This window comes from Brassica napus, unplaced genomic scaffold (genome assembly GCF_020379485.1).
Source record: "Brassica napus cultivar Da-Ae unplaced genomic scaffold, Da-Ae ScsIHWf_2542;HRSCAF=3286, whole genome shotgun sequence".
Classification (NCBI taxonomy): domain Eukaryota; kingdom Viridiplantae; phylum Streptophyta; class Magnoliopsida; order Brassicales; family Brassicaceae; genus Brassica; species Brassica napus.
In genome coordinates this window covers 1-10000 of record NW_026015858.1, presented here as the reverse complement: position 1 = coordinate 10000, position 10000 = coordinate 1, and positions in this window count along the sequence as shown.

The following is a 10000-nucleotide window of genomic DNA, read 5'->3' as shown; positions in this document are numbered from 1 at the left end:
TTTGATCTCTGTGAGTACCTTGTGTAACAAGCTATATCTAATGCTGTTAATATGAAGACATGGACACTCTAGGTCACGTGATTATGTGTCTTCTCTCACGGTTTCTTTATCTCACAAGATCCATCTATTTCACTGGTTTATCGGATGGCGTTTCTGTATATGTACATGGCCAATACGCTCATCTCTCTTTAGATACTTTGAACCTCCACGTTTTTCTTTCTATTCTTTATAATCTTTATGATTCTATGATTGTATGATGAGTACTCATTCGTGGGCTCTCTGATCCTCGCTTTATCTCTTTATGTTCAAGTGCTTTTCTCTTATGCATCTTTATATAGATGTTCATGTGTGTGTGTGTCGACACTTTCATGAGGTTCCATTATGTTCCAGACATGATCTGATCACTTTGAGATTTCATTATCCAGGACCTTTGTTACCTAGTAGCTTGGCGTCCCAAGACTACATGGTTTGGTACCTTAGATGTGTAGCTGGCCAGCCTTATCTCTATGTCTGGTACGGTTTCTCTTATCATGACCTCGGATCTGTCTATGCACCTTTCTCTTTTCTTTCTATCCGAGGTTCCTTTATCTTTATGGAACACTTGGTCTATCTTGTATAGACTCTATAGCAACTTGATTATGTCTCTTCTAGGACGTTTCATTTGGTGCTAAGCTGGTTATGACTTAGTCATTCTTTTCGGGTCAGTGTCTGGCATCTCGATTAGCTTCTCAACTGGCTATCTTTATATTATCTTTCTTTGGACGTCTTATATCATATTCTCTAGTCCGAGGATCTTGCCAAGACAATGATGGTTAAAACCATCCTTATCATTCCTTTACTCTTTCTTTATCCAGCTTATAATCTTTCTCCTTTAATGTTTGGATAGTCGGATTCATTTGATCATGCAATCCGTACCTGGCCACTATTTTAATCACCCATGTTTTGGCTCAAGCTTTCTTTGAATTCGTGGGAGAAAGTAATACTCCTATCCAACATATATTCCCAATCCTCTTCTGAGGTTCCATCTTAGACGGCACATATATGTATGTGGTGGTTTATTTCAAAGTCTCTTAAGATGGTATGTCTGGTTTTAATGACCCGTATTCAATCTTAGATGGGAATATCTATGCTCACTTATATGGCCTGATGCATATGATCTTATTTATCATTCTATACATGTAAATTCATTATGTCCCCAAGCTTGTAGGTAATGGCCGAACCTTTTATAGGTAATGGCCTCTCTGGCCGGTTATGGCCTTTGTGGCCAGGCCGTTGTCTCTCATGGTCTCTTCGGCCTCTTTGGTCGAGTCATGGACTGTGTGCTGCCAAGGCTGCACTATGAGGCCAGGTCACGGCCAAGTCATGGCCAGGTCGTGGCCAAGCTGTTTATAGGTGATAGCCTCTTTGGTTTGGCCGTTTGTATCATGGTCTCTCTTTGGCCGGGTAATGGCCCTTTATGGCCGAGTAATGGCCGAGCCATATAACATGGTCTTTAGACCTTAGTACACGAACTTGTAGTATTGATCATGGGTTTATCCTCTCTCCCCCTCATGACCATACTATAAGGTCGTGGTGCTTGGGATAATTAAGCCTAATGAGTTTCCCTATGTGTACATGTTACACAACGTGAGATCTTTGCGGGATAACTCTGTGCCTTTTCAATTTCTTTGCATCAAGTTTATACTTTAGGATGGCTAATCCTATCTTGCCATATAGTGTAATTTCGTGGGCTATGTCTTGATGGTCACCACCTCTCTTGCCTCTTATCATACTGATCTTTGTAGCATAGTTTTAAATCAGTAGGGATCATTGGTATAGTTTTCGATCACTTTCTTTAAGGTCTTAGGCGATTTTTCTTTCAAAATCTGAAGGAACTTGTTTCCTTCTAGTTTGTCCATTGTTTCTTATTTGGAAACCATTCATTATAACTCAATGGACCACGTTTTCTTTGGGTGTATATAATGCCTTATAGGCAAATGCCTTAGCCATAGTTTCTTTACTATGCTTACTATACCCATTCACGATTTCTTACTTGGTTTTATGCCCTTTAGGCAACTCTTTAAAACATTCATATGTTCAAGTAAGATCAGGCAAGATTTAATAAACTCAAGACTAATACCTTTGTATATAAAAATCGTGAATGATCCTTAGGTTAAAACACAATTGCAATCATAAAGCAATAGGACTAGTCGTATCGAAATTTGGTCTCTGCCAGAAGCAGACATGCGATTAGGTCAGTATAAGTGGCGAAGCCTTTTGTTCTATACTGTTGTAGTATGACATTCAACACATGGAATGTGGAATAGGACTTCTCTAGTAACTCTTTCTTGGTTACTACTTCACCACAAAGTCTCAGTATTGAGACTGTCTTAAACAAGACTGAGTTGTACTCATCCATGACTTTGTAATCCAAGAATCTTAGATTCTTCCAGTCATTTCTAGCCTTTGGAAGCAACACCGTTTTATGGTGGTAATTTCTATGCTGTAAAGCATCCCCAAAAGTCTAGTGGATTTTCCATAGTGATGTACTGATCTTTTAGACCTTCAATGAGATGATGGAATCAATGTACCAATTCATTCTCATTGTTGTCCTTGGTGATTGTATCACCAAGTCCCTTTTCGATATCTAAGTCACATTGTCATTTAATATTTAGGTTCACAATGTTGTCATGTAGCCGCATGATATTTAACAAGCTCGGCCACAAACAAGTCCTTACGCATCTATGAAAACAATCGATCATGGTGTGAGTCAGGTCACACGGTCATGTCTTGTGATGCTTAGGCCTCACGACCATCTTAGTGTGATACAGCAATCTTAGAGATTGGTTCATGTTATAATCTGGTTTATATATCCATCCGGATATAAGGCCATACGGCTTTGCGATGTAATGCTTTAGACTTTCACATTTATTATGTGATACAACGATCTTAAGGATCGGATCATGATGCAGTCCGGGTCATGTGACTATCCGGATGCTAGGCTATACAGCCACTTAGATATGTATTAAGCCACACGGCTTTGTAATGTGATGCTTTAGATCACACGACCATATTAGTGATACAGCGATCTTAAAGATCGGTTCATGAGATATGCAAACAAGGTCGCATGATCATTCAGATATGATGTCTCTCTAGACCATACGGTCATATATTGTGATGCCTTAAGCTTCACGGTATTTATGTGATACATCAATCCTAAGGATTGGATCATTATGGAATCCGGTTTCTATAACCATCCGGATGCTAGGCCACACGGCCTCTTAGATGTACACTAAGCCACACGACTTTCAACTAGTCAAGGGCACAAGGCCGCAAGTGTGTACAATGACTATATACAATAGGGGATTATTAATCTAAATGTTTTCAATCCTATTGCATAGTTGCATATCTATTAGATTTACTAATTTTAAGGTTGATATTCAACTAGATTTTAGTATCAAGAAATCTAGCAACCTAACTCTCATTCGATAAAACTTTTAAAGTTTTAAGGTTTCAAGGCCTTAGGATCTTTAATTTCGAATTAGGATTTTCAGTTTAAACAAGATTCAGATCCAAGTTTTAAAACAATCCTAATCACAGCTCTATGTGATCAATCAAAAACACTCGAGTTTCAAATCAAAATTAAAACCGATTTTCTAGTTAGGGTTTTATGGGATTTCGAATACTTTGATCTTTGATCAAGGGGATTTGATTTGAGATTCAAAAACCTTTAAGGCTCTGATTTTAATTGATCAATGGATCAATCTCTTTCTTAGGTTTAGATCGAACTTATAGAGCTTCGATTTACTCATAGGGTATTGATCTATTATCCTATGGCTTTTAGTTTAGAGATTATCTTTTAGGGTTTCAATCTTTACAAAACAACCAGGTTCGATTCATGTTCTCAGAATTAGGATTACCTTTGTCTTGCAGATTGTAGAAACCGGACCTCCAAGATGGGCTGATAAACCTCGGACGCGAGCTGGACGGACGCTGCCTCCTATCGGGTCGCGAGTTGCTTCCTTTGCGAGCTGGTTGATTGGGAACTCGATCTGCCTGTGATGTGAACGTGAGCTGGCTCTGTTCTGAACAGGAAGCTGAAGTCGTCAGGAACGCCTTATGGCTGGAGCTGATCGAATGCTGACGAGCTGGAACGCGAGCTAGGACGAATTAGGATTCATCGGGATTAGATCCTTGCACCAATTCCTCTCAGCTCATGAAACAAAACAAGGGGTATTAGATTACATGAACATCATAATCTAAACAATGTATTATCAAATAACTGAGTTATGATAAACTTATCTTTCACAAGATTTGAATTTGGATAGAAAATCTTGTTGGCTCGGATTAGGGTTCCAAGAACTTAAGTCGGCGCCGTGTATTGTTTCTGCGAGTGTGGGCGCGTCTGAGATCGGATAGACGAACGGTTTGCGGTGATGGATTCGTCTCGTCAAGAGCTTCAATTTGATATGTGGCTGTCGTCTGGTTCGTCGGAGTTGGAGAGAACGATCGATTTGAAGTTCCGCCTGATTTAGGGTTTATGTGTGACGGATTTTGGTTTATGGTTTTGTCTCAGGGTATGGAGACTATCGTGCTGATAACGTGTTGTAAAAGAAGGGTTTGAGACTGAATATTTCGTGCTTATTATTAATCATCAAAAGGGGTTCCTTATATAAGGATTACAAGATAGAGATAAATGGAAAGAGTACTTATCCTAATCCTACATGAAATAGGAAATCTACTAATACATGATAATGGAAATATAACATCTAATAGGAAAAAGGAAAGGGTTTCCTTTTCTCTCTAAGCTTGTGGCCGCCTCTCTCTCTCCTGAAGTCGGCTCTCTCTCTCTCCTCTTGGACATTATCGCGGATGGACTGGTCGTGGCCTGATGGGCCATCTCTTCTTGTCTTGGTTAATGGCAATCCACACATGTTTTATAACAGTTAAAGCTATTTTCTGGTAAATTTTCATAAATTTCTTTTGCTTCTAACCATGTCTTTTGCATGCTACAAAGGTCCGAGTTTCGTGGTCTAAACGGATGTCTACAGCAACTTTTGATCAACACTTGACATCCTAAACTCTTTGTTGACATATTTTTGATGTTTCCTTTCGGAAAACTTTCTTCAAAAATATTAATTTTTGCATTTTTGGCTTCTCGGGTGATTTGGGCTGTCCGTGGGTGATTTTGGCCCACGTGGGCTGTCTGTTCAGTACACACGGACGTCCGTGTGTGTCCGTCAGCACACACAGGACGTCCGTGGCCGTCCGTCAGCACACACAGGACGTCCGGCTGTCCATCAGTACACATATCAGCATGCTCCGTGGACTGTTCGGGTGATTTTGGCCCACGTGGGCTGTTGTTCAGTACACACAGGACGTCCGTCAGCACACGCAGGACGTCCGTGGCTGTCCGTGTGTCCGTCAGTGCACACAGGACGTCCGTCAGCACACACAGGACGTCCGTCAGCACACGCAGGACGTCTGTGGCTGTCCGTGTGTGTCCGTGTGTCCTCAGTGCACACAGGACGTCCGTCAGCACACACAGGATGTCCGTCAGCACACGCAGGACGTCCGTCAGCACACGCAGGACGTCCGTGGCTGTCCGTGTGTGTCCGTGTGTCCGTCAGTGCACACAGGACGTCCGTCAGCACACACAGGACATCCGTCAGCACACGCAGGACGTCCGTCAGCACACGCAGGACGTCCGTGGCTGTCCGTGTGTGTCCGTGTGTCCGTCAGCACACGCAGGACGTCCGTCAGTACACACAGGACGTCCGTCAGCACACAAAGGACGTCCGTGGCCGTCCGTCAGCCAACACAGGACGTCCGTCAGTACACAGAGGACGTCTGTGGCCGTCCGTCAGCACACACAGGGCGTCCGACAGCACACGCAGGACGTCCGTGTGTGTCCGTGTGTCCGTCAGTACACACAGGACGTCCGTCAGCACACACAGGACGTCCGTCAGTACACACAGGACGTCCGTCAGCACACACAGGACGTCCGTGGTCGTCCGTCAGTACACATATCAGCATGCTGGCCCTTCCTGTGGACTGTTCGGGTGATTTTGGCCCACGTGGGCTGTCTGTTCAGTACACACAGGACGTCCGTCAGCACACGCAGGACGTCCGTGCCTGTCCGTTAGCACACACAGACTGTCCGTGGACTGATCCGTGTACTGAACTCATATCAGCATGCTGGCCCTTCCCGTGGACTGTTCGTGTACTGATTTTGGACAACTGATGCACCATGTCAGTACACATATCAGCATGCTGGCCCTTCCCGTGGACTGATCCGTGTACTGATCCGTGTACTGATCCGTGTACTGAACTCATATCAGCATGCTGACCACACATATCAGCATGCTGGCCCTTCCCGTGGACTGTCCGTGTACTGATCCGTGTACTGATCCGTGTACTGATCCGTGTACTGAACTTTATCAGCATGCTGACCACACATATCAGCATGCTGGCCCTTCCCGTGGACTGATTCGTGTACTGATCCGTGTACTGATCCGTGTACTGAACTCATATCAGCATGCTGACCACACATATCAGCATGCTGGCCCTTCCCGTGGACTGTCCGTGTACTGATCCGTGTACTGATCCGTGTACTGAACTCATATCAGCATGCTGACCACACATATCAGCATGCTGGCCCTTCCCGTGGACTGTCCGTGTACTGATCCGTGGACTGATCCGTGTACTGAACTCATATCAGCATGCTGACCACACATATCAGCATGCTGGCCCTTCCCGTGGACAGTCCGTGTACTGATTTTGGACAACTGATGCACCATGTCAGTACACATATCAGCATGCTGGCCCTTCCCGTGGACTGATCCGTGTACTGATCCGTGTACTGATCCGTGTACTGAACTCATATCAGCATGCTGACCACACATATCAGCATGCTGGCCCTTCCCGTGGACTGTCCGTGTACTGATCCGTGTACTGATCCGTGTACTGAACTCATATCAGCATGCTGACCACATATATCAGCATGCTGGCCCTTCCCGTGGACTGATCCGTGTACTGATCCGTGTACTGAACTCATATCAGCATGCTGACCACACATATCAGCATGCTGGCCCTTCCCGTGGACTGTCCGTGTACTGATCCGTGTACTGATCCGTGTACTGAACTCATATCAGCATGCTGACCACACATATCAGCATGCTGGCCCTTCCCGTGGACTGTCCGTGTACTGATCCGTGGACTGATCCGTGTACTGAACTCATATCAGCATGCTGACCATACATATCAGCATGCTGGCCCTTCCCGTGGACTGTCCGTGTACTGATTTTGGACAACTGATGCACCATGTCAGTACACATATCAGCATGCTGGTCCTTCCCGTGGACTGATCCGTGTACTGATTTTGGACAATTGATGCACCATGTCAGTACACATATCAGCATGCTGGCCCTTCCCGTGGTCTGATCCGTGTACTGATCTGGACATAAGCTCGAGTTTTGATGGACTGGACTGTCCAAGTCAGTCTAATTGGTCGAAGTAGTACTTATGCTGGCTCGACTTTCCATCATCCAACCAAGTGTTAACATTTTTCCTTGGTATGATCGAGGCCAAGCGTACTGATGGGATGAATTAACTCTTTTGGGTTTTAATGCTCCCGTCAGGATGCTTTTGGCCGAGACTTGTGCACATGCGGGCTGCATTTCATCGGCCAATCTGAAATATTAGGTTGAGAGTGAATTTCACCAAGTAAAAATCTCGAACCTCTGACGGGATCTTCTTATATACTTGAATTTTTTTGGGTTTTTTGGTTTTTAACGTTTTGGGGAGGAACATGTGATTGGAAAGGGGGAGGGTCGAATCTTAGCGACAAAGGGCTGAATCTCAGTGGATCGTGGCAGCAAGGCCACTCTGCCACTTACAATACCCCGTCGCGTATTTAAGTCGTCTGCAAAGGATTCTACCCGCCACTCGGTGGTAATTATAATTCAAGGCGGTCCGAACGGTGCTTCCACCGAACGGACTTAGCCAACGACACGTGCCTTTGGAGCCGAATGTCACGCCCCAACTTTTGAAGAAATAATGGGTCGGGACCGAGAGGTTTAAAAACCGACCATACTTAGTATTTTTCTTAAGTTTAAGCTTGTAAATATCTAAGTATGGATAATATAAAATAAGGATGGAAGTGTGTAGAATACTTTAGGAGGAAGTAGCTTAAGAGTGAAGTACTTCATGTTGAAGTTACTTCATAGGAAGGAAATGATCTGAGCCGTTAGATCGGTTCGATCTCCACCGTCCGTTGAGGAGGTGATTTTGTATAAATAGGGGGTGAAGCCTCATTTGTAAATCATTCACCAAGTTATAAAATCAAGTACTTTCTAAAGCTCTGACTTCTCTCTAAAAGTATTCACACTTTCTCTCTCTAAGTGCTGATCGAGTTTGTCCGAAAGGCTGACTTAGTAACCACAAGGGTGGAAAGGTACTAAGGCCGCACGTCCTGATTGCTGTGAAGAAATCAGTCCGTGACAGTTGGTATCAGAGCGGAGTTACGATCCAGACAAAGGGAGCCTCTGTCCGAGTGAAGAAAATGGCTAAGGGAGATAAACAAAAAGAAGCAAGCTCGCAGTCCGGCGTGGAGGAGCGCGGACGGGAGGCTACGTCCACACGTGCTGGCACCCAGCGGGAAAAGAGTGTTTCTCGTGAGGCTTTGGGTGTGGCTGTGGGCGAGATTGGTGAGAAGCTCGAGAGGGTCGAGCATACCGTCACTGAGCTGGAGAGTGTTGTGTTCGGTGGGCTTGAGGAGGTCAAGCAAAATGCTGCCGACTTGGACTCTCGGTTCATTCGGCTCGAGGAGCTGGTGACGGGATCCATGCAGGCTTTGCGTGATGACATCGAGGGGATGATGAGGCACGCTTTACTGCAATGGAGGAGGACGTCGCACTGGTCAAGAGGGCAAGCGCGAACGCTGGAACCGTTGAAGGAACCAGTGTTGGTAAGGTTGAATTTCCGAAGCCAAATCGGTTCAACGGGGCGCGGGATGCCAAGGAGGTCGAGAATTTCCTTTGGCAGATGGAGATATACTTCGACAATCTCAACTTGGTGGCTGAGAATGCGAAGGTGAAGGCTGCGACGTCTAACTGTCGGACACGGCCATGCTGTGGTGGCGAAGGAAACATTCCGAGATCGAGCAAGGAACATGCCGGATCGATACTTGGGATGATTTCAAGAAGGAGTTAAAGCGGCAGTTCTACCCGGAGAACGTCGTGTATGAGGCCCGTAAGAAGTTAAGGGAACTTCGACAGCGTGGCTCGATCGGGACTATGTGAAGGAGTTCACAACGCTCATGCTTCAGATTCCGAACATGACTGCAGAGGACCTTGTGTTTCTACTTCACCGATGGACTGCAAGCTTGGGCCACACAAGAGTTACAGCGTCGGGGAGTCAAGACAGTGGACGAAGCCATTGCGGTGGCTGAGTCGCTAACTGACTTCCGCACCTCTGGTCCCGTCCGAGTCCTCAAAGAAGAAGGAGCAGGTCGTGGGCCAAAGGTGGGGGGGAGGGGGACGAGAGGGTACTTCCCGACCATCCAACTCAAGGAGTTTTGAGAGGGGTGCTCGACGGGAAGACTTCGAGGCAAGGAAAAAGTCCTTCGTCCTTAAGGGAGGGTGCTTTGTGTGCAAGGGGCCACATGCGATGAAGGACTGTCCAAAATGGGATCCTTGTCCGCAATCATGGAGAGTCGGGACACCGAGTCTCCAGAAGAGGAGCCGGGAAGATGGGATCGTTGCAGCTTCTCAACGCCCTGAAGGCTAACCCGGTGGTAAAGCCAACGAGCAAGGGGCTCATGTATGTCGAGGCTCGGATCAATGACAAACCGACCCGAGTGATGGTGGACACGGGCGCCACTCACAACTTCATGGCGATAGACGAAGCTGTGAGACTTGGTTGTCAAGTGGTCCAAGAAGGACGGTTGGATGAAGACGGTGAACGCCAAGGCTCAACCAGGTCCATGGGATAGCCCGAGGGGTCGGGATGTGAAATTGGG